Consider the following 25,614-nt stretch of genomic DNA (forward strand, 5'->3'; position numbering starts at 1 on the left):
CGGCGTACCCAGGAAGCGCCGGTCGTCAATAATTTGACCAAACAGCTACTTCGAATCCATTAGTATCCGCGAGCGCAGGAATTACACGCGGGATTTGGCGGCAGTGTCGCAGCGTTACGTTAATCCGGCCCAATCGCGCCGATGTGGATCGCGTAACGAATACCAATGGGATTCGATTTCGTGTCTGTTACGATATATCCGTTGATTTTACGATGGTTACATTGCACTCGATCAACCGGGCTCCGGTTTCGAATCGTTCAATTGAAATTTTGATAATGGCCCGATCCCACGATTCATTTAAATCCACTGCTCCTTTGATCTGGGATTTCCAAACAATGAGCCAAGATTCGTTTCCGAGAACAATAATTCTTCATCAGTCGCTTCTGAAACGATGTAATTAATGAAGTTACTGTGGAATGGACTTCCCCGATTCTTGTTATAGAAACTGTAACAGCTGATTGATTGAGTTACTATTCGATGTGCGTATTCCTGAGTCAATTGCTTCAGTAACTTCTTGGACATGCTGTTAGATTACTAATAGTTATTGTAGAATGTTTGGATATTTTGATTTGTTTTCTAGTTTTAACGTTAATATTATACGCCAAGTTTAAATGGATGTGTAAATTACATTTTGAAATGTTGTTGACCGCGCGAAAATCAATTATCGACTCGCAGTTTAGTCATTTCTGGCTTAAATAATCTGCTAATAGCGTGTACATTTGGAATTTAAATGTGGAGTTTCAATGCTTTGTTCTTCTGTTAAAAATTGCGAACGTTAGGGGAAGAAGATAAGTACGTGTTACAATAGGTTGACGAGGAAAGTTCTTTTTTCAAAAGCAGTATTTCAGAAAAATGTCCTGCTCGTTCCCGAGTGAGCTTATCTATCCGCGCGCATCGCACATCCGCGTTTCGGGTTTCTTTCTCTTACACAGCTGCACATTACGATAGCTCTGCACTGAATGATGTACGTGCCTCACATACATGCACGTCACGTGCGAAAGCACGTGCCGAGGTGACCTACATACTGCATGATTTCACGTAATATTCAATTCAATCTTAGTCCCCGCGAGTTTCTCATTTCAATGTGTATTAACAGCATATTACAAGATTAATTTTAGTCCAATGACTATTAGGTTAGTTAGCACATTCGAGGCTAGATAAGGGAACGAACCTCGATCCTTTTCGTTCGCGATAATCATTTAATCACCGTAACTGTGCCGTCCGCGTGATAAAAACACAAGGGTAATAATAATGATTTAACGCGGCGCGGAATTCTCGTCGTTAAAAAGCTCAAGTAGCAACGTTAATAATAATAGAATGCCAAGGAAAGTAGGGGATTACATTTCAGTGAGGCTAATAAACAACGATTAACCTGATTTATAATATGTGTATGTTATAATCTACATTCCCAAAGAAAAAGATAGCACACGCGTATGAGGAGGGCTGCGTGATTGAACCTGGTAAGCCATGTCGATTGGTCTATTAGTTAATAATTTATCATAACTTTCTTCAAGACTATGATAATTAGAGTTATTTTATTATTAATTATCTGCGAGAGAAATTTTCTGTACATTATAATTACAATTTAACTTTGAAGATGAAGTATTGATAATAGTATTAATGATGGAAATGAAATATTGGGGATAATGGTAAAATATTAATACAATTATGTTTCATATTAATATAAAATTGATTGATAAACTGAACTTTTACGAATCTTAAATTTGCATGGAATGTGAACGATACGCAAAACTATATAAAACATCCAAACTACAATGTCTTCTATAATATAATTTAAAAAGAACTATCTTCTATCGTAATTCTATTCTTCCAATCATATTCTTAAATATTTGAATTCGCATATCTGCGGTCTGTTAATTAGTATTGAATTGAATGAACAACCTTCGCGATGAGTCTTATTCGCGATTAAGCAACATGGGGTTTAACCCCTTGCCCTAACACTTCTTCCTCAAGTATGCCCGATACAACTATTTTGCCATTAATTATTCATCGAGAAATTATAATTATTGATAACAGAAAAATAATGTTTAATTCGAATTCAAAGGAAGTGAGTAACATCTATGTCTGTTAAATTTTGTTTAAAATTTTAATCACGAGTCTGCCGCGTTGTTGTAGGGCAGGGGATTAAAGATCACGGGAGCACGTGCCGGATATTCCCGTTCCGGCGCGAAAATGCGAGGGCATACCATCGAGGCAATTGGGCCGGTGCTTTCGGGATGCGTTTTCTAGAGGAACGATTCCACTGCACCCCTTCCCATCCCGCTCGCTGTCCCATATCCCACCCCAGGCTGTTTCAACTTCCCGGAGAAAACTTTACACTCGGTTCGCTTATGTACACCCTCGCCGACCTCATTTTGTCTCCCTTTTTTTGCCTCCTCTCAGTTTTTTACTTTGTTTCTCTCCACTGTTCCCCCTGCGTCTCCCTTCTTCTTCCTTTGTCTTTCCCTCGTTCTTTTTTACTTTTTCCTTTGTTTCTTTCCAAGTTCCTCTTTTTTTCATTCTTATTTCTCCTTTTTCTTCATTGCACTCACCCATCCTTAATTGTATCTCTTCATTTTCATTTTCTCTCACCCATTCTATGGCTTTCTTTCTCATTTCTGTCCCCACTTTTCATTAACTTTCCTTTTCCACAATTTTTACCTACGTTGTTCACTTCTTCCTTTCCCTTCGTTTATTTTTCTTTTACTCCTTTCTCTCTTCGTTTTATTCCACTTGTCTCCTTTCTTTTTACCTTCATTTTCTATTTCCCTGTCATTTTTCTCTATTCCTTTCTGTCTTCACATTTCCTTCATCATTTTCTTCTAATCTCCCTCTATTCCTCTCTACATCCTTCGTTTGTCTCTTTCTCTATTCATCTACTTCCTCTCTATATCTCCTACTTCTTCATATTGCCGTCGTCACATGCAACGCTCAACGTAGAAACGATCGTCTAGCCAAGAATCTTGGGTCGATCAAAGCCACAGAGGCCGAGCAACGATCGTCCGGGCTGATTCGCGCGAGGAACGCGAGCCAGACATTCGAATGCTATTCAGAAGTTTCGCGGACGGAACCGACAGTCCGCCGCCTACGTTAACCCCGTATTACCCTCAGTTCCCTTTGTAACCTTCGATTCCAGCAACCGATTGACTGCAATTCGAAGTTCGTACGAGGAACCGGTCCGCCTGGGAATCGTCCGCAGCAGAGGTCGAAGATGAAGCTCGCTGGAACTTGCTATCCTTCGCGTTCCACCCCTCCAACAATCGTGCCAGTGATCGGTGATAGTGTATTATGGTCTAGGAAACTTCGGTAACACGAGAATTTCAATGTTTAAACTTCGCGTGTTAGCCGGGCCACTCGATGGAAGTGTCAGCGATTTTTCTTGCCACTTTCTCGCGCTCGTCAGGGTGAGAATATCTTTCGAAAGTTCGAAGCGTGCTTTAGCAGACCTTGATAGTGGAGCCAGGCAATTTTTCTTTGTTACTTCTTGATTCTTCGGGGTGCAGAAGCTATTTCGAAGTTAATGCGTGACTTCACTCCCGAAGAACAGCACCCTTCTCGTTTCCTCTTCTATTATCTCGGGGTGAAAGATTTCTCAAAGGTTAACGCGTGTTTCCAACCTGAAGGGTGGAAGCTTTTCCTACTTTTTCGTTTTTATAGGGTGAAAGTATTCCTTAAAGGTTAACGCAGGTTTTTAACCTGCAAGAGTGAAGGATTTTGATTTTTCTTGTCTCTTTTTGTCATTTTTCGAGGGCGCAGAAGTGGAAATTGATGTCTTTATTGGTGTAACTCATAAGGGTGTGAAATTTTAAACAGAAATAATGATTATCGGATTGCCTGGAGTTTGTATGAAGCGAATAAAGAAAACGCTTCGTTCCAAATAAATGCAACGGGAGCAGTCATTCGGACTCAGCGGTAGCTGTTACCGTATTCGTATTTATTTATGTGATTATGTATGCGCACGGTTATATGTAAATATATTCTTGGATCCGCGTTACCGTACTCGGGGGAGTTCTAAATAAAAGTCCTGTTTGCTTTTGAAATTTCGCATCGACTTCCAAATACCGGCACCGCTGATGCAGCTCCGCGGTCGTTTCATTCAACTCCGAAGGGGGTTAATGAAGTAATTAAACTTCATCTGATTTCAGGCATCGCGGAGTGCCTCGTGAACGGCTACATCCGCAAACGCTATTCGATAAACTGAAACAGAAATCAGAGGAGACTTCCTCGTCTCGCTTCAACGGTTTGTTACGCTAGAAACGATACAATCGGCCCGCGCTGTCCGCGTTTCAATCCTTTTATCTCGCTGGATTTCACTCAGGCCACCTGTATTCAATAAATGCATAACGTCAGCAATCTGTTTTCGTTAATCGATAACTCCCCTGCAGCACGCGACGCAATGTTTATAATCGTTTCAAATAACGCACGAGATGAATGTAAAAAATGTTTCGACATCTCTGCGTTTAGATAAACGTATAACGAGACTTTAAATCGAATCGAACTGAATATTCAAATTATATCGAAAAGTTTTGATTTGTAAAAATATTCTGCACCTCATCGTAGCTTGAAAATGGCCAAGTGCTCGAATTATCGAGCATCCTGAATTTAAAATGCCAAATTAGGAACCAATTTTCCACTTGATAAACCCTATCACCTCTATTTCTTTCCTCGCGCAGGTTAAAATTGCCAACGTGAAATTACTAACAAAGTTAACACTAGAACTGTCGGATGACTTAAAACGACCAATTCCTGATTTTTCCTTTACGGTTATTCAGAAAATATGTTTATCTGAGATATTGCTGGAGAATTTGATTCTGTAACAAATAAACTGAATAATAAATCCTGAAGTCTTAGTAGATTCATTCCCGGAGTTTTCGGAGACAAATTCCAAGAAGTCAATTTGATTGCTCAATAGTTAATAAATGAATCCCGAAAGGAATCCCAATTTGGTTAACAACAGTCTATTATCAATAACAATAACTACATTGATACTATTTATTAACGCCAAGTCACTACGCTAAGATCACACTCGCGTTGGTAACTCACTCGAGTCTAAGGATGATTCATTTAATCGATTTCATTTAATCAATTTCAGTCAATTTATACCAGTCAATTAATTCTAGAGTCTAGACACGCTTTTATCATTCATCCCCAATCATTCTTTGTTCCTCTTCACGCGCATCCCTTCTCACTTGCACCTTGATCCTCGCATTCATAGTCTAAACTCGCCAATCGCTGCATTCTCAGGGCCCAAACACTCTTTCTTCGTACTCTTTCAGCCACTCAAGGTTTCTTAAATACAATCATCTAGTTTCCCAAACTTACCGACGTCACCCAATGGCAAGACAATACAGACCACAAGCACAATCGACCATTCACATCCTACAATATAATTGAACAAAAGAAGCAAGATTCAAATCTCGATAGGTAAAAACGTCTCCAGCAATCAAAGAGGACACTGTAGACTGTTTTAACACGTTGCACACCGAAAAAGCCGAGGCCACGAGTGAAAAATGCGCTCTGTCGAGTCAGCCGAATGTTTTATAGAACTCGGTGCCGCGGCCACCGGTCCATCGGAATCCACGCTTGTTCCGTGGATGCATAATGCATGAAAGGGGCGAGGAGTTACGATTCGTAACGAGAGCCGCGCGATCCATCAGCCGCGTGTCGCCGATGCTTCGTTCCAAATTTCGTCGGCGTCAGCTGAGATCTCCCGCCGCGATCCTCCGATTCGCTAGATTACGCCCGGTAATTGAAATCAGGCGAGAAAATCCAAACTGGCGCACACCGGGTCACGGGTACATACTCGTCGCACTAAAAACAATTGAATCGCTAATGTGTTGTCCACGGTTCACCACGGAATTTCACGCGGGAAATCTAATTTTTGAGTCTAATTTTGCGTGCGCTTGGTTCAATAGTGGAATTAACGTTGCTGATGTAATCTGATGCGGAATGGAACTTGGGTCAGTGAGAGGGAGAAAGAGAGAGAGGGAGGGCGAGGAAGGAATCCCTGGCCGGAAAAGCCCTCGTTAAGCCGCGGCAAATTTTTCTTCAGATTCTCGGAGCGTTTTCGCGGGAAACGAGAAAAAAATCCACCGGAAGAGCACCCTGGTCCGATCTCTTCGGACTCCTCCGCTGGGCTCATTCCGTGAGAACGAATAAAAGCAATTTGCTAAAGAGCCCCTACCCTGGCTATTCGGAACCTTGAGTTCCTGGATTCTTTCTTCGTTTCTCTTTTTTTCCTACTTCTTTCTCTTGTACCTTCCTTCTTCGTTTTCTTTTCATTTTCGTCTCAGCTCTTTTTTCTATTTCTGATGCTGTCGGGTTTATCCCTATTATTGTTTTCTTTGTTCCCTCTTTCTTCTCTTCCTTTTTCGCTATTTCTCCCCTGTTTCTTCCTTATAGTCTTCTTTCTTTTCATTACCTTTTAATCTCTTCTATTTTCCCCTTTTCCCTTATTTTCTCTTCTCGCATTCCCCATTTCCCCTCTTTCTCATTACATACCCACTCGCTTTCCTTCCATCCTCCAATTTTCCCTCCCCTTATTCCCATTCTCTCTCACATTCGCATCTCTCTCCCCCTCACTCTTTTCCTTCTCATTACTTCTCTTTCTGCCACTCCATTTCCGCCATGAAAAGTGCCGTTTATAACTCCGCGTGCACAGAGAAAAACACGCGCGTCTCGAGTCAGCTTATCTCCATCCCCTCCGGACCAGGAAGACGCGGAGGGTGGTCCTTCCAGGCGAATCCCCGTTTAAGCTCGGCTCGGGATCCCGTGACTGGTGGTTCCCGCACGAAAAATGATGTCCTCCCCTTTCAGCCCATTCCACCCTGCCGAATTGAAATTCTTCTTCGGGCGACCATTCTTCGGTCGGTGACAGCAGGAACGGCGAACCGTCAGTCGTCCACCATCCGCGAGGAACAGACGGATCTCAGGGGAAGAACGGGACCTTTGATACGTTGAACGAGCAGGCGAATCGATAACGTGTCCTCGGTGCATTGACTCTTCCAGGCATTGTCTATCGGGCTGACGATCGCTACCCGGCGAATCGATTCAGATTGGTTAGCGGCCACACATCCGAAGGCAATAGTTCGCTGACAATGGACCCTTGTGTGGCCGGCACGGCGCGCGGTGGTTACACGAGGTCGCGGTGAAAACAGGGGTTATGGTTTTCGAACGTCGATCAAACCTTAGGGGACGCAGCTGTGCGCTGCCGTGCAAGGGGTGTTTGTTGAGGAGTAACGAGCGTTGTTAGCAGAACTTTATACTTGATATTAAACCGTTGGAGGGCTTGGGAAATATTCAGGGGAATTCTTGGCCCTTTTGTTGTTGGGATCAACGATTTGATATTGCTTGCTCTCTTACAGTGAATGAATGGGGTCAGAATTGTTTGCGATTTGGTGGCATGGTTCTTATGTTGTACGATTGATTAATTAGGTTACTGAATTTTGTTGAGGATATATAGATTTTTTGGTGCAATTGTTTATGATCAATTTGGTAGCTCTTAGTCTGGTAGCGATCAGTGGATTAACGATTAGTGATTTGGTTTGGATTTTTGAGTGGCTGATGTTGGATTGATTGGAATGTATTCTTTCGTACATCTTTCGAGGAGAATTTTGAAGAGGTTTTTGAGAAGAAGCTCCGAAGTTCATTCCCTTCGTGCATCTTACAACCAGTACTATGTTTCGGTTATCGACATCTAACATTTCCCATAATTCCAAGCACGCAGCGGAAGTAAAGTTCTTTCCTTTCCAACAAATCATATTCCTCGATAAAAGTACTACAAAGCGTGAGGAATTCAAGGAAGTCCAAGGAACTCGCGTTCCAATAAATTCACACGTCACTTACCGAGCACGTGTATCCGCCACCGAGCCGCAGTGTGCCAACAAATGTTTGCGATTCCCGGCGAATCATGTTTATTCTATCAATAGTTTCCCACGTGCTCGCGCGAAGGCCATGTTATTGAAAGAATTACAGCGGACACGTGTGCGGAATAACCAATCCCGGCGATGCATCGTTTCCAGAGAAATTCGCGCGAAATAAAAGGGAACGGAAAACTGTCGATGAACTTTGGTGAAGGGCATATCGTTATCGGTATCATAACTGGTATCGATGCTCGACGGAAGTGGAAGCTGCGAAGGCGAATTAATTATTCGAGACGCGATCGTTCGATGGCGAACGGAGTCGTTACGAGGGGGTCTCGTTAATTGGATCTTCGCGGGGATGGAGTTAACAAGACAGACGGGTAGCTCGCGCGAGCGTCTCTAAGAAGCTAATAAGGCGGCGTGTACCAGCGTCGAGACGCTGTTACAAATGCGGCGATTATGCAGCCACGGTACACGACATTAGCCGAGATGAACCGCGCTGGAATAAAATTACCCCGATTCCCGTGGATCACAGCGACTCCCGCCGCATCGCGGTTTAAGATCCCCTCGGATCGTGATTTCTTCGTGTCTGCTTCATCTGTGATCCTTTGAAGGACTGTAATAGCCATGGGAATTTGGAAATTGATTTTACTATTTTAATGGTAATCTTGAAGAGCTTTTAGTATTTTTAATTGAATGGTATTTTAGAAGTATTGGTCAAGTTGTCGATGTGCTTAGCCCGCTCCAATTTTGATGATTTTCAAATATGTCGTTGAGAGCGTGATTTTGAACAACCTTTTGCTACTACTACACTGAATTCTGTATTTATGAGCGCGTCCGTGAGAGAGCTACAAGTATAACCGCACGGTTGTCGCTTTGACGGCGGCTTGCATCAATCAGTTCTCGATCTTCGATAAAAGAAGGTAAGAAGGGGAGAGACAGCCGAGCTTTAGCAAGGGGGTGGGATCTAAAGAGGTGGGAAGGGTTGGGACGGAGTTTACAGAAAAGAGGGAGGAGCCAAACAGGGATGCCACAAAACCTAGTTGTTAGGAGGAGGGGCCAAGTGGGTGGCCAAACGGAGAGGGAGTAAGGTTTATCAGGGCGGCAGGGCCTGACGGGGAGGGTATGGGACTTAACCGGTTAAACCCCGCCTTATCTCCGTTAGGCCCCTCCCTCTCCTAATTACGCCGCGCCTCCCTTGATTAGGAATGCCTGTTTCTGTTTTTTCTCAGGGACTTTTATCGAAGATACAGAGCTGATTAATGTAAGCTACAATTTGTGGCTTCTAGTCCCTATAGTTTCTAACTATCAAACTTTGGTTCTAAATGAAACATTTAATTTTTCGACGTTTTTCTGTTTTTAGTTTTCAATTTTCGAGGAATTATAATATTGAAATTTTTATGAAATATGATGGAAGATTTAATTTTGCTTTTCATCCCCCGAACAATTGTATCCCACTCAACGTCCACTGCTTCGAACATCTGCATAATCTTCCTAGTTTAATAAGAAACATCCGCAACGGAAGATGACGCGGGAATTGTCAACCAAAATGTACCGCCACGGTTAAAATCACCTTCAAACCTCTCCTTTCCTCGTTATTGGCCCCCCTTATTCTTCTTCGTCATCGACACATTTTTCTCAATTTTAATATAAACCCCCGATACACTTCCATCGTAATTCCGACTTGCTCCATAATTCACGCGGGACAGGTCTGTTCCTTCGCAACATATTTCACAAGAAATCGGCCGGAACTTCCCCCGCGCGGTCCAATAATTTATCCACCAGCGGCTACGGGTATCGACGTCGTCCCAGATGCAAACTTTTCGTATCAGGTTTCGATATCAATGAAGTCCCGAGTAAGACAAAGGGTGCCAGGACGACCATAAGGCTGCGTTTCCACTGGAGTCCTGTATATTCCACCTTTCTACTTACTCGATTAAACCCTTGTCATTTGTCTTATGGAAGTACATATATCTTGACACATTCAATGTAATTGGAAACTAGTTACCAAAGTAGATAAATTTCAGTTTCTTATTACAATTCGTATATTACAATTATTATGTTTGTTATATCACAAATCATTTGACTCACTTTTCACTGAATATCTACAAAAGTATTTAAAAATTCTCCCTCGTTCCTTATCATTAACGTTCAAGTATTTTTATTTCCACATTGCCACGCAGAAAGCGATCCAATTCTCGCTCCACCCTGCTCCAGTTTACAAGCCAATACCGTGCTTCCCAATGCAATACTATGGTCTTCAAAGCGATACTGTTTAAAAGGCAATAACCATTGTCTCCGAAACAATAAAGCAGTTATCAAAGCAATACTAGTTTCAAAGCAACAAATTGCCCTATATTTCCCCAACCCCTATATTTCTACTGCTATTGTTATCTTAAATTCCAAACAAAGCTCAATCATCCAAAATATAGTATTCTACCCAAAAATCGGGACTTCAACCGAGCACTAATCGTGCAGTGGCGTTGATTCGAAGTCGTGATAAGATCCGAGCCGAGCTGTTTTATTTGTTCTCTGTAGAGAAGGACAGCATGAATGAAATAGCGAGACGCCAGATATTCGTAACGAACAAAACAAGCAGATGAATGAGGAGATACTAATACAACGTTAAACTTTTCTATTCTTCACTTTTTTCAATTAAAACTCTTCCCGATAGAATTCCAAGATTTTTCTGATAAAAACGAGACCAGACACGATATATCTCGAAACATATTTACTTATTTAATAAATCAAAATAATCTGTTTCCTCCTACCAAATCGTGACATAAACTATATCATGTTTAATCTTGTTTTCATCAGAAAAATCCCACCAATGTCTTAGTAAAAGTTTCATTTACAAACAAACTCTTATAAAAAAGTTTCATCAATGCATTAACATTCTCACCGATATCTACCACCACTGAACAGCGTGTCATATTACAACTGCTCGACCATCAAATTTCATGGTTTGCCGAGGGTGCCCGCCCCTCAGTGGTGGGGACGACTACCGGACACTAATGCCGCAGTTCGGACCGGGCACTATTCGCGAGAATACTGCAGACGTCTTTATATCAGAAATATTCCTTCAACCAGTTACTTAGAAAAATCCCGTAGCATCCAACAACTAGAGACAACAGAAACTTCCCCGACGTCACTTCGGCGAGCACACAGCTTAATGCCTCATCGAACCCGCCGTCAAAGCTATTAAGGAACATTCCGCTGGAGGGTTGAAGTTTCCCGTCTGCTCCGTCCCTTAATCTTTCCGCGGAGACGTATCGCTGAAAAGATCCCGCTGCAAGTTTTATTCTTCTTTCTCTTTGTCAGCGGTCCGGTTCTCAACCAGATTTCTCCAGGAGAATATTTTTCCGGCGCGCTTTTGTCCCCGTGAAGGGGTTATTAAAAGTTTAACAAGTTCCTTGCACACCGTGGGAGAGGCTGACGCTGTTCCACTGAGCGCGGAATCAATGACATCCTCTATTATGCTGCGTCCTTTGATCCGAACACTAGGACGGACGGATCGTTGGGGGAATCAGTTATCGCAATGCGGCAGCGAATAAAGCGCAGCCAAATCGAGCTCGGTATTAGCTAATTGAGCCGGACCGGCGGTGCTCGTGTTCCGCAACGACGCTTAAACGCGCTTCGCTTAATTAGCGCGCGGGATTAATGCGACCGGCCCGCGTCTCGGAGCAAGCCGCCCCGAGGAGCATGGCGGAAGCTCGTGGATCCCTTGGAAATCGCGCGGACGATTGTCCGTCAAGAAAAACGGATGGTTTTCTCCGGCTGGAACGATCCTGAGACACGGGACAACCTTCCCACCCTCGACGATGCGAGCTTTTTGCCCGGGGATGTTCTTTTATTCTGGGTCGTTGCCCCGACGTAACTGGACCTCAACTATTTCCTTGTAATTAGGGGGTTGATTTTTTGGCTTTTTCCGAAAGTCTCAGGAATTTAGATTTCTTTGACTTGGACGCTTCCGGGAGATCAAATTTTTATATATTTTTATTTATCTATGTTGGTGACGAATGATTTAATTAGGCAAACAGTGGGAGATCTGTGAATGTTTTCTTCCGTTTGATGTGTAATTTAGAATCGGCTGCTGAAGGTATTGTGCGTGTTAACCATTTGCGGTCCAATGCCGTAATGGCGATATCGAGCTCTGATATCTGGAATTGAAAGCTATGATTGAATGATCTAATTATTCGAATAACGAAAGACTGGTCTATGGTTTTTTTATTTTTTAATATTTAAGACTTCGACACATAATTCAGTTTTTGATGAAATGAATTTATAGAAGTTTGAGATATTCTTCTTCGCAAAGAGTTAAAGAATCTTCGACAATGGGCTGATTCTTCAGTAACTGTCAACATTTTTTTGCGGTTTTAAGCGACGTAGACCTTCGTTTATTACATGCTTTTTAATGAGTCATTGAAAACGATGTTTCGAATGAAATTCTTGAAAAGTTTCCGCCCTACTGGAGTCAGTAATGGAGGAAACGGAACTCCCTGCAGTCTCTCGAAACCCGTTTATTAAAATGTAACTTAGCGTGTATATATCTGTAGTCAATATTACATCGAGTCAAGTGGTATCGCTTCAAACGAGAATTTAATGAAGACGAGCATCACACGTTCCTTTGAAGTCGAAATGAAATTCTGCGCAGCAAATAATTTTTTCTCCATGCTGTTCAATATTCCTTAAATTAAACCAGCAGCCTCCACCCTTAATTACATTCAGCATTCTTCGCGTTCGACGATTTCATCGAGCAACAAGTGACGTATGGAATAATTGAACAAATGTTATTAAATAAATTAACAAATATTCCACCACTGTTCCCGCTAAACTGGTCGCAACTTAAACCGAAAACATTTCCAACCCCCTTCTCAGCTCGAACGTGGCGAGGGTTTCCCAAGGACCACCTAAAATTTTACTTCCTACATTAAAAAACGAATAAAAAATTTAATAAAATAGAGTGTCTCGCCCACTAGTCTACATAAAACATCTCCACGGAGTTAAAAACATAAAAACTTCCAAACTGAACCAATAATAAACACGAACGTTACTCATTTCCCCGAAGCAGAAACGAAATGGTACTTTCGTCAGTGTCAACGTTCAACCCGAAAAAATTCACTCAATTCGTAGAACCGTTTGATCTTACTTTGTCCTAGGGAATTATTAACCAGCAAACCGTCCTGACGAAACACAACATCGAATGAAATTGCATGGGGGTTGAACCGGACGCCTTAACGTTATTGCCCGGTTTATCGTTGATACGGCAAGGGCAATAAGGGCGTAAAACTCCCTATCCGTGGACGTACTCGCAGTGATGGCCGGTTACTTAAGATCCTAAGTAGCTACTTAAGATTTCGTGGACTCGTAAATAAGAGGGGGCTTTCACGTCGTAAAATTCACCCCTTGCATATTAACCGTATGAGGAGAGCTCGCTCCGTGCAAGCAGAAGTCGTGATCGCCTCCCCATTATTGCCAAGCCAGCACCGAATATTTTCCCAATGTGTTTTCGAAGTCATCGTAAAAGAGTCCTACTACAGTCAGAAATCGTATCTGCGATTTTTCGTTTTCCTAAAGGTTGTTTCAAACTGCAGAAAATAATCTAGGATCAACCCTGTTCTTAGTAGTCCATGGATTCTATTCGTGGTAATTGATTTTGTTTGTAGTAGAAGTTAATCATTTTATAAATTAACTTTGAACCTTAAACATGTGCTTGTGAAAAGGTGCAAAGGGTGCTTTTTCTCATTCAGTAGAGCTCGTTCTGTTTTATCTCAAATTTATATGAATTTAATATAGACTCTTTAAATTTGGATTATAGCTTAATAAATAATGAATAATACAGCTTAAATGTCTAAATATCTAATATATTTGGACGACTATAAATTATATGAGTATGAAGCTACGTAGGTTTTATAACTCTTTTCACGATATTTTTCAAGCTGTTAGCAAACTCAGGAAACTTCCCGTGCCTTTGTTCAAGTAATCACTTTAGCGTTGAAACATTCACGTTGCGCAAACAGGAAAATAGAAAATGAATTTTGAACTTCTAGGCTTTCGGCGAGGGTATAGAAAGATCTGTGATTTTTAACTGTGACTAGACGATTCTTTGTGAAATTTATATCCGCGCGAATGGTTGAAGTTTATTTATAGGGTCCAGGAAACCCCCGGAAAGGATCCGTTCCCAGAATACAATTTTCGGTGCGCGAGCTCGCCAGAAAATTGTTCCCGGGAGGCAACGCGAGACCACGGTCAGCAAAAACTATGCCGGGCGAAAAAAAATTCAGAAACTTAATTGCGAAACTTTCATTCTCCCGCCATATTCTCTGGACCTTTCGTCGACGGGCGTCGCTTATTTTGCCTCGCGCAAAATTGTTTAACGCAACAAAACGCTTACGAGCCGGGACGACGTAGCATTCAAGGAAAGAATTTTTCATCAGAACGGAACATAGAAAATAAGTTTACACATCTACTAGACAGAATATTATTGAGAACAATGGACAAGGTATACCGAAAATCGCAGTAACTAGGGATAGAATTATTCAACATAGAAAACTAACAATAAGTAGAAAATATACAATAATAATACACAAAATAAGTAGAAATAACTGAACACTATTTCCAAGACTCGTCGGCTGTAATTGAATAGGAATCAACACGTATTAATAATTAACAATTTCCACTATTGGTAAAATCGATTAATTTCTTATCTATCAATTACCTATTAATCGACTTTTCGATCTCGAATGCCAAAGAACCTAGTCCAACGAGATTTTAAAACAAAAGAAATCAGAACAACTCAATGAAATCTTCACACTTTGATTCCACAGATAAAGAGCTTTAAAATTAGAAACACACAGTGATGATCTTGATCATCATCGATAGACGAAGTGTCAAGAAAGTCAAAGTCCCCTGTCGAAAACCTTCATTCCACATTCTCAACTTCCTTTTCTGTAAATCCGCTTCCTTCTCGGTTACACAGTACGAAAACACTTTGTACGCTGGAATAACAGTAAAGCTCAGCTGCTGGAAAACCGAAGAACAATTCCAGGTGTCCGATGGTCCGAGTGTCCAACTCGAAGAATCATCGCACTCGCGAAATGGCTACCTGAAAGGCAACGAACGGTAACTTCGGAGAGCCCTATGGCCCGTGACGAGCGAGTTTTCTCTTGACCGTCCGGCTCCCTTCCCTTTGAACTTTTATCCGGCACCCTTTGAAGCGTCCACGTCCCACGCAAGCGAGCCCGGTCGTTTCGCGGAGGAGTGTAGAAATACGGTTATGGTCGTCGGGTGCCGCGGGTACGAAGGTGCCCCGCCTGTATATTTCATTAAAATGGCCGGCAGACATCGTTCTCCGACGGAAAAATGATTCCGGAAAGAGAAAGCGGGGCTGGTAATCTTTAACCATAACTGTTATAGAACCTCCGTTAGGCAGCTACAAATGTTCATTCCTACATTCTTTGTCGTGTGATTGCTGATCTTGTTATGTATCTTTTAATTAGAATTTAGTTTGTAGATATTAAGATACATGAATTACTGTAATAAACGTTAGACGTTGAAATTTGTGATGGTTGTGTGAGTTTGAACGTTTAGGTGACATTTCATTTATTAGCTGTTAATTGTCTTTTAATAGAATCTTTAATGAGTTATGACTTTATATTGTAAGAAGTCTAAAAATTGTGATTGCCTAATAGGCAATTTTCAAAACAAAATTCACGTATTAATTGCACTACGTTGGTTAATATTATTCGTTGATTCAGTATTATAATCGCTAATGCTATACAAAGTTTGATTAATTCGACTGCGTTCAAATAGATCTACATAATGTGACTGCAAATTTAATGTATACTTCTATACATTATGGCATAAATATCTGGATAAATCAATGAACGAGAATACCTGGTTACATAAATATTAGAACAACTAATCTTCTATAAACTGCCACTTGATGATGTGTTAACACTCGTGTTTGCATAAAGATCCACAATATAATAATTAAATTGTCTCACTGAGAATGACTACATCAGAATTTCAATTTCTATTCTCAAAACATTCATTAACACTAAAACCATCGTTTAGTTAAATTTACTTTTTGAAATTCCTCTATAGAGACTTCGATTGGCTCACAGTTCATCTTGCGTATTGCTAAATCAATTTCTTTAGTAATTTCTCAGAGAAACATCTATTCCATTTTTAATCATTGCAGAAAGAAAAAGCCAAGAATGAGTCGTTTTAACTGCCCGATACTTCTAGTGTTAAGGAACCTTCAATTATTCCAATTCTTCAGTAAACCGTTCAATAACTGGATGATGTGTTAAGGGTTAAACCGTCGTTGGAAAACTAATTCGCCGTTCATCGCGGGTTCTTTGTCGCGTCGCTCGCTTTATTTTCGCGAGTCGCGGTGATTCGGCGGAATGCAAAGCATATGGAAATGCCCGGGGTTTTTAGCTCGCGCACCGCGCTGACGCGCCCGACGAGCCGTCGAAACACGGCTCGGCGCGGTCGTTTATCATCCCCCGTAACCCGTTGTCGCATCGCCGCCCGTCGATCCGAACGTGTTCCCGCGGCTCGGATTAGAGAAACTACTAACAATTCTGGTGTAATGGGTATTCGGGCTGGAGTATGTAGTTGGTTTTGGAACGGGGAATGGAGTATTAACCGGGTGGCTCGGGTAAAGTTAGGCGCGAGTAATATCCTGGGTAATAATAAGCTCGTATTAATTACCGCGTTGTGTTGCGGTGGTTTCGTTCGCCCGCTCGAAGATGGAAATTAAAATGGAATGTTACAGGTGGATGGATGGGAAACTGATTGGAACGGATGAGCGAAGTTTGTTTGGATATTTTTCAGTTTCCCCGAAAAGGACACTCGGTGTTGTTTTAATAACGTATTGATCAAGCTTCGAGTTAATGGGATTTTGGAATGTGGAGAATTAATAGCGAGCAAATGGGGTAGAGTCGAAAGTGGGTGATATCCTAGCAGGTGATTATTAACTTCTGTTAATTAGTCAAGTGTACTAGTATGAAGTTTTAATAGCTTAACCCCTTGTTCCACAATATCGTGCCAGACTCGTGGTGAAGATTTCAAATGAAATTTAAGAAATATAAATATCACTTAATTCTCCCAAAACTAAATTGAATGTCATTTTTCTATTATTAATTATAATACTATAGTGATTACTATATTATAGATAATGAAAGAGTGGATCTTGAGTAATCGAGAACTAGGAATAAATATATGTATTTAATAAAATATGGAAACAACACGTAAAAAGTACAACTCAATGCCACGGAGGCCAACGCACGACTTCTGCTCCCGCCGCACTCTTACAGACATTCTCTCCTAAAAATCATTCTCTTCCTCACAAGCATTCCTCTCACTCGCACTCATCATAAACACTTGGATGCACCCCTGGAAAGCTAGCCCTGCAATATTGGGTCCGCAACGTTGTGCAGGCCACTTTCCCTCGACCGTTTTACAGCCTTCACTCACACTCGTTCTTACATTCACTCTTCCTAAAAATGCCTTAACCTACGCTAAAAATTCTAGATACTACAATACTTCTAAGTAAACGTAGACGTAGAATAAGTGTAGAATTTTCCTCCTTCAATAATGAACTATGAACAATTAAATATATTTGTGAGGCGCAATTGGGAAGGGAATCATAGGGCAAGGGGTTAATGGTTAAAATTACTTGAAGCTTTGGAAGTGTTTAGCACAATGATGTGGATGAGTAATTAGGTTGAATGTATGTATTTGGGGATCTTTCGTTTCCTGAGTATCGATGTGGAATTATTCACTCGGAGAATCGAACTATAATTAATTTCAGAAGTTCTGTAAACTCGTATGTGAAAATGAAAATTTTCTTGTGTGTTCGCAATTTATTTGGGATATCGAATAATGTCGTGTCAAAGAGGAATTTAATTTGATTGACTGTTTTTCATACCTTGAAATTGCAATGAAGTTCCATGATGGTATCCTTCGAACGGATATATATTATACACGTATGTTATGGTATTATTATTACGTTACATGGAAACAGAAATCCTCTTTTACTTACAGTCCTGCACAAATACGTTATGAAACCCAATATATCTGTGGTCGCAAGGCAAACCGCCTCAAGTCACGTGCTCCCCGTTCCCAGGTATCCCGGTTTAAAGTTAGACGCGTCAACATCTAACTCAATTAAAGTAACATTAAATAAACGTAGATTAACTAATTTAATCCTATTAAAACTTCGAACTCAATCGTATCGTGTAACTATTCGTACAAAATACAAGCACAAGAGAAATATTTTGTACAAATTCTAAATCACTACAGACAATTGTTACCATAATAATCAACTAAAGGGAGACTTCCAAATTTTATTCAATAATTTATTTCAATTTTGCAAAATCCACATTGATATTTACTTACAATTTCTTGTCAAACTCATAATAAAACTTAATAATCAAATACTTCTAGCGAGAGCAGTTGTAAAAGAAACCATAATATAAAGGTTAAACAAAATAAAGATCTCGCATGTGCAAGTTGAGACGCTTAGAAAATATCCTTAATGAAGCCTTCAACTTAATGATCGTGTAAGCCGCAGTCATTACGCCAAACCTGATTGATCTACAGTCCTAAGATAAATGGGCGATCGTCGATGGTCCGACGTTATCGTGCAAGTAATTCCCCGATGAATGGTGTATAACGTACGTTGGGAAGTTCAGAGCAAATAGTCATCAGCGTGCAACTTAATCGTCTTACAAAGGTTCGAAAGGCTCTTACGTCGGTGGTCTCATTAAGAAGAAGCAGCAACGGATTCGTACTGGTTTCCACCCTCCCGCCGTTTTGAATCGCAGCAACACGATCCGAGAAGGAGGACTCGCACAATAAAATCACTATACTCACGGTGTTGATGAACACGCGAAGCAAATGAGTTAATTAACGCTCTTACTGTATAATAAGAATTTATTGAAGTGATTAAGAGAATGAAATTCAATGGAATAGATAGTGAGATAGGATATTTCCAGTTTAATTGAATAAAAGTTAATATTACTTATTTGCTGGGTTAATTGATTAATAAATAAATATTGAGTGGATTATTAAACAGCTATTTTATTATTGCATTAATTATATTTTGAGGATCTTTATGTAGTTAAAGGAACATTAATATTACTTGTTGCAATTCCTATTTACCATTGAAGTAAATGTATATTTGTAATGAACAAAAATATTTCTTTACTTTTTCGCGAAGTATTGACAGTAACACAAATTTGAGAAGTATATTCGATAAGAAAATCGTAGAGCAAGGGGTTGAAAATATTCCCGTCGCTTTGGGAGAAGCAATCGGTGTCTCAGCCTGTCACGAGGCCATAGATAAAGCGATTTCGGAAACATAACAGTGTTCAACCCATCAGGAATTGTATTCACGTCGCGATGACCGGTTATAGTTCCTCGTAAAACCCGCTCCTAATGTCGAGCAATGGTCCCGTAAAATATTTCGTATTTAATTCGATGGAATTCCGCGGGGAATCATCCACTGGTCATTTTGAGGCGCGGAAATTGTCTGTAATAAACAATTTCGGAGCCCTTGAACCTTCTGTATCTCAGTTGTTTTATATTTTTAACAAAATCACCTTGCAACTTAGAAGTAATGAGTACTGTGAATGAAGGATGTACGAAAGATTTGTAATTTTGAAACTATAATTTAAGTATGCCTTCGAAAGTATATGGAATTAAAGATAACCAAAACGAATAATTAACAACTGACACAATTAACAATTAACAATTAGTATTTCTTAACCCTCCAGTACCAAGCTCTAATTTCATAAATGCCCATGATTAATACTTAACACAAATAATGAATTATTTTGAATCACAAGTTAAATTAACTTAAATACTTCATCGCCAAAGAAAATATCAAAATTCTATTATCCAAGAGAACAAGAAGTTCACTTCAACATTTATAAATTACCAGTCAATTTTGCCAAGGTTCAGATGCTTATTATCATAAAGGTCTCATCGAGTTCAAGAACGGTCAGAGGGCGAGAGAAAGGTACAGAGGAAGGGGTGAGAATACAAGGACGATACGAATTGGAGTTCCAGAACCGAACGTCCGTTCCATGCGTTTCTGGAGACCAGTATGTCGTACCAATATCGTTTCCGGCTAAGTTATCGGTCGAACGCTACTTATCTACGATTAGACGACAAACGCGACCAGGCATCTCTTAAATTACTGGCGCAAGTGCGCGCGGTGGGGCTGCCGTGCGCGCGGCTGATAACGGAATGCTCGGGTATCGATACGCGCCACTCGGCTCGCCTTTGTCGAACGGAATTTCGGTGGTCGACTGTCACAGCGGTTGCCGAATCGGAGTTGTTTAACCATCGCCCGGAGTTTGGATTATTATTGCGTCGAGGTTTTGCAAATTAAATTGGATCGAAGCTCGTTTCACCCCTTAACTACTTACTATTTTCCTTTATGTCTGTTAAATTTACTATTGACCTTCAGCATTGCTGATTTTGAAACGTATCAGAAATTTTTAGTGATTCTTATAGTACCCTTACTGTAAATTACAAAATATTATATTATATCTTTGCTTGGATTTTCTATTTTCCTTTTTAAAGCAGAATTTGCAAGCGTAGACAATGTAATAATCTTAGGGTAGTGTCTTCTGCTTTGTTCCTTGAAACTAATACTATAAATGATGCCACAGTGGAGCCTATAGAATGCAAAGGGTTAATAATTTACGGAATAGGAAAAGAATTTTGTGTTCACTATTAAGTGTATGTTTAGATTGAACGTAAAACATTGGTCATAGCGGATATTCTTCTTCTTGGATCTAGATGCAACGAAATAAAATTAATCTTTATTAGACTGAACTGGAAATGTTATTGGTACTAAAAATTTAATAATCTCAATAACTGATTTCACGAATTTCCACCTAAAATTCGCGACAGCATCGATAGACGTCACTACGGTTTTTATAGTACACAGAACCTGATGGAATCTTCAACAAGGTAATCTAATTTTCTTTAATCTGGATTTATGAGGATGTATAAAATTTCATTTTTCATTATCCGTGGTTTGCCGGTTATTTTTATTAATAGCTTGTTTATCGTCGTGTATTTTAGAAGAAAATATTCTTTTATCTAATGAACACTGAAAATTTGTACGTCGCTGTTGGCATTAATAATTGTTCGAGTGAAATTCGTTGAAAAGTCTCCAACATCGACGAAAGTTGTCACCGGTAACTTTCGTGCCGCTCGATAGACCCGTCGATGAACAAAGAAACAGTGGACGGTTGGTTTTCTTATTTCCGCGCGACTTTTGTGCGACGGGACTGCTCCGCTTGATGTCGCAGTGCAACACGTCTAATTGCGGGCAGACATAATGAATTCAAGACTCAGCCGGTCACGCGAAGAATGCCGCATGAAGTCAAGGATTTTCGAACAGAAACTAATTTCCTATAGCACTATCGTTGTAGTCTACCTTCATCTGAGCTTATCCTCATCTACCTTATCTCTCGTATCCGTAATTATTATAACACGTTCGATTGAGTATTGGAAGGATTTCATTTCGTTTACCCGTAAACAAACATTACAATCGACATCCGAAAGTAATGAATTCTGTGGATCACGTCTAAAATAAATTAAATATATACGAAAAGAAATACCCAGAAGAAAATCACTATAATTATTTCCAAAAGTATGTAATATCTCAATACTCCTGCGTCTATAATAACTATACCATACATTATTAATACAATTCCTTTGCATTCAAATACCTACTAACACAAAAATACCATAGTACACTCAAAACCTATAAATTTCGATTTCTCCACAATCTTCCAGTATCGACAACATTATACTCGATTCACAGCACTTTAAAACGCGATATTTCCCAACGATATCAACAATCAGAAAAATAATAATTTACTGCCCATAACTCGACAGAAGAAGCTATCCAAGCACGAAACGTCGGCCGGAGAAGTCAGACAGATAATTGCTCAGCTTCGTTCCCGCTCGGAACGGACGGATTGATATTTTCCACATAAACTACTCCCGAACGGTCGTTTCAGGCAGTTTATACAGCCCGATACGTAAACTTCATCCCGGCCTCGCATAAACTATCCTCGCGCATCTTATCGGATATATTCTTTGTTTTTTATTATGCGCCCCATCGCTCTCACACTCTGATGTTCTCTCCCTTCCTCCCTCTCCGGGGCGTATTCGGTTTCCACCCTTCGAGCCGCCATTCCCCGATGTAAATTCTATTTACTGCCTACGCTGCGGAATAGATATTTGCGGGCAGTTTCGCGCGGAGCGCCGAATGGGTCGCCGTGTTCCCGCAAAAACTCGATTCCGGCGGACGTTTCGGGCCGCGGTGACAATTATCCTGCGGACCGCGGTGCATCTGGACGCACTGTTGATGCAACGGCAACGGAATAACCGAGCAATAATAATAATCACAATAATACTAACGCACGATAACTGGTACAACAAGGAAATACGCTCTCCAGGAACGTACGGCATGTGAACCTATGCGGACGTTTATGCAAATATAGATTTCCATTAGAGATTCCTTTAGGAATCTCATTAAACTTGATGAAACTTTTTACTGTGCCGAGTTTCAGACATTTACGCGCGCTATATACAGTACGCCGCCTAATGTCGCTTCTTGGGGAACAGTGCGAGCGTGGATGAATGCGATTAACATTATCGAAGTAGTTCAAATCAATTTCGCATAACACGGTGGAAACTAATTCGCTTCTCTTTAAAACGAATTTAATATTCTTATAGTTTCTACTTGAAATGTAGAGCAGTGGTCTAGAAGAATGTGAAGTCTTGGATATTAAACTCTTGCCTTATAACAATGTGTCAGACGGTGAAGATTTTTAATGTGATTTAGTGAACATGGATATTACTTGATTCATTCGAATTCAAAGTGAAGATTTTTCTTTTACAATCAATCATTATACTTAATTTTTATCTTTTTCTAATGAATTATTAACGGCAAAATAGTCGTATCGATCAGAGTCAAAGGAGAAATCATCGAGTAAGGGGTTAATATATCCTTTGAGTCTTGTAAAATCATTACTATTAACTCTTCACCGACGAGAATTATTTAAAGTAATAAAAAGGTCTTCCATAAGCAGCTAAATTATATGTCAAACTCTGAAACACTAGAAAAGAAGAAAACCAGTGACTGATATTTTGTTATTTAAATAATTAAATCGCTTGCGATACCAAAATCCAATGTGACTCGTCCTCAAAGGGTGAAATTAATAAGCATACCACTCTCAATTTCCAACCTCCCTCTCAAATATCAGACGAGAACGAAGAAAAAAAAACTCAATCCAATATTCCATACTCAATAAACTTCGCCAGCTGTCGGCCATCTTGAATATCAAACATCAAACTTTCCAGCGAGCTTCTCGTAACTGTCATAAACAATCTTTCCCTAAATATTCCATTCCCGATAACAGTGAAACAATAACGAAAATCAGCGCCCCGAGAAAAACTGGCATTTCAGGCCAAGAAAATGGAATCTCTCGTTCCGAAAGCCTCTTGCCAGAGATTTCCCGGATATCTCTCGAGCGTCCTTTTATCTACCAGCAGCCCGACTTTTACACTTGCAAACGAGTGTCAACAGCTGCGCCCGGTTCCACCGGAAGTCGCGTCCGATGGCAGCAGGTCGATCGCAGAGTGCTTTCTCGCGAAAGTCGCTTGAGATTGAGACAAATACACCGTACACGGTCCATCGAGTTAATGTTCCTTCGCCCGATCCCTCTCTCTTCCTTTCGTTTCCGTTCTTCCTTCTGTTTCGCTTACACTCTCACACCCACACATTTTCTCGAGGCATACGGTATCGCCGTTATTTATCGTCGAGCCTCGTCGTCATTTTTCACCGGCCAGGTATTACCCGAACCGTGGTCTCCACCTCGAGTTTTACTCGGAACACTCGGGCGAAACGACTTTTTGAAAAATCAGGTTCGGGGGTGTCTCGTTTCCGACCGGAAGCGGCTCGGCGCGAGCGAGATTGATGAAACCCGGCCGGATCGATCCGCTTGATGCACACGTCGCGTCGCTGCAGAGGAATTTTAATGCTAACGGTTTTTCAACGGTGAACCCCTTTCTCCCGTGATTCCTTTAACTCTAAACATTCGGTTGGAACTGTTCGTTCCGAATCTGACTTGGTATTATCGGAGAACGATTGATTCTTTGGTCACAGGACATTCTTTTTCTTCTTGGTTTAGATGTTATGCGAGTATTCTGCTTTTAGACTAGAGTAAACTAGTAAGAAACGATCGTCAATAGTTGATGCGTATAGGAAGCACTATAAATATTTTAGTAATTTATTATTATTAAAGAAGATATAAATATTTAAATAAAACGCTATTAAAGGAGCTGTACATATTTCAGTACAACTTTATAATCTCTACTGAAACAGGAACTATGCAACTCAACGTTTAGCTGTTATAAATAGTCAATAAATCAAACTCCACGGTACAGAAAAAAGTATAAATATTTAGATTTAGAATATTAGAAGCTATAAATATTTAAATGAAACGCTATTAAAGGTGTTATAAATATTTTAGTAAAACTCTAATCTCTATTAAAACAGAAACTAGGTAACTCAGCGTTTGGCTGTCAAGCATAGTCGATAAATACAAACTCCACCATACAAGAAAAACATAAATTCAATACTTAGGAATACACAGTCGATTTTATCAAGATTCAGATGTTTGTTGTCATGAAGTCATGACTGCCAAGGGGTGGTCAAAGGGCTGCTATAGTTAATAAATATAATTAAAATTTCCAATTTCCATCAACTCGCGGTCCATTATTCGATAAATAAAAACAACAAGCCCATAGTTGCATGGGAGAAGAAGAATGGCGAAAAAAGGGGACGCGAAGGAGAGCGCGGGCCGTGACCGGGATTTAATTAAAGGGACAACGAGGCTCGTTAGAGCGACAGAGATTCTTTTCTGTTTCGCGTGCGATTCGCTCCACCGTCGTAGTTCCCGTGTTCTCTTCCTCGCCCGTCCGCATGCTCGTGTAATTAAATCCCGCTATTTGCATACCTTCCCGCTTTCTCTCGTAACTTTGTTCCCAATTATTCGGCGCATCGTTTCGCAACGCGTACCGGAAGTTCCTAGCGATTTCGGGAACACTTCGGCTGAAACAGGCTCCGGGAACGCTTGCCTCGATTTTCGAATATTTGGGAAATTTCGATGAGCGATTGTGGCGTTGACGGATCTGGTACTCTGTACGGTGACCATGTGCAGAATGTTTTAATAATTTCTCTAATTATCTGAAATATTCTAGCTTCTTTTAAATCCCCGAATTAAGATCCTTTTCACGATTGATTTTTATTTCATTCAAATTATCCTGAACACCTTCGCGTTAATAGTTTTTGTTAAGATAGTTGCTTTTCCACTTTGTCGTTAATGGTAGACGAGAAGAAATTTCACGTTTTACGCGAGTCTACGTTTAATTTGGAGCTTAAATATTGGTTTATCGGCGCACCCTGTGTACACTAGTGGACAATTCCGATCGAATCGTTTCTGAAGCGGCTTAATCGCTGTCATGGACTTTCTGCCCTGTTCCTGTTTCGGGAAATTGAACCTTGTCGCAGACCCTGGTCTGCTCTAAGATCACTCCGTTACACCTGACAGCGGCTTTAATGGAACCCTCGGGGCCACGGAGTTTACTCCATTCCGACAATTACTATCGGCAATGCCGGCGGTCTGTCGTCGTGTGGTCTCAACTA

General features: G+C 40.6%; 1 protein-coding gene and 1 long non-coding RNA gene across 10 annotated transcripts in view; one reads left to right on the forward strand and one right to left on the reverse strand.

The window, feature by feature from the left end:
- LOC116424028 (uncharacterized) overlaps nucleotides 1–25,614 on the forward strand; it is a 112,582-nt gene that overhangs the window by 37,923 nt on the left and 49,045 nt on the right. The gene's annotated exons all lie outside the window — the stretch shown is intronic.
- Nucleotides 1–25,614, reverse strand: part of Dop1R2 (dopamine receptor 2) — a 107,345-nt gene that overhangs the window by 37,783 nt on the left and 43,948 nt on the right. The gene's annotated exons all lie outside the window — the stretch shown is intronic.

Source organism: Nomia melanderi, chromosome 13 (genome assembly GCF_051020985.1).
Source record: "Nomia melanderi isolate GNS246 chromosome 13, iyNomMela1, whole genome shotgun sequence".
Classification (NCBI taxonomy): Eukaryota; Metazoa; Arthropoda; class Insecta; order Hymenoptera; family Halictidae; genus Nomia; species Nomia melanderi.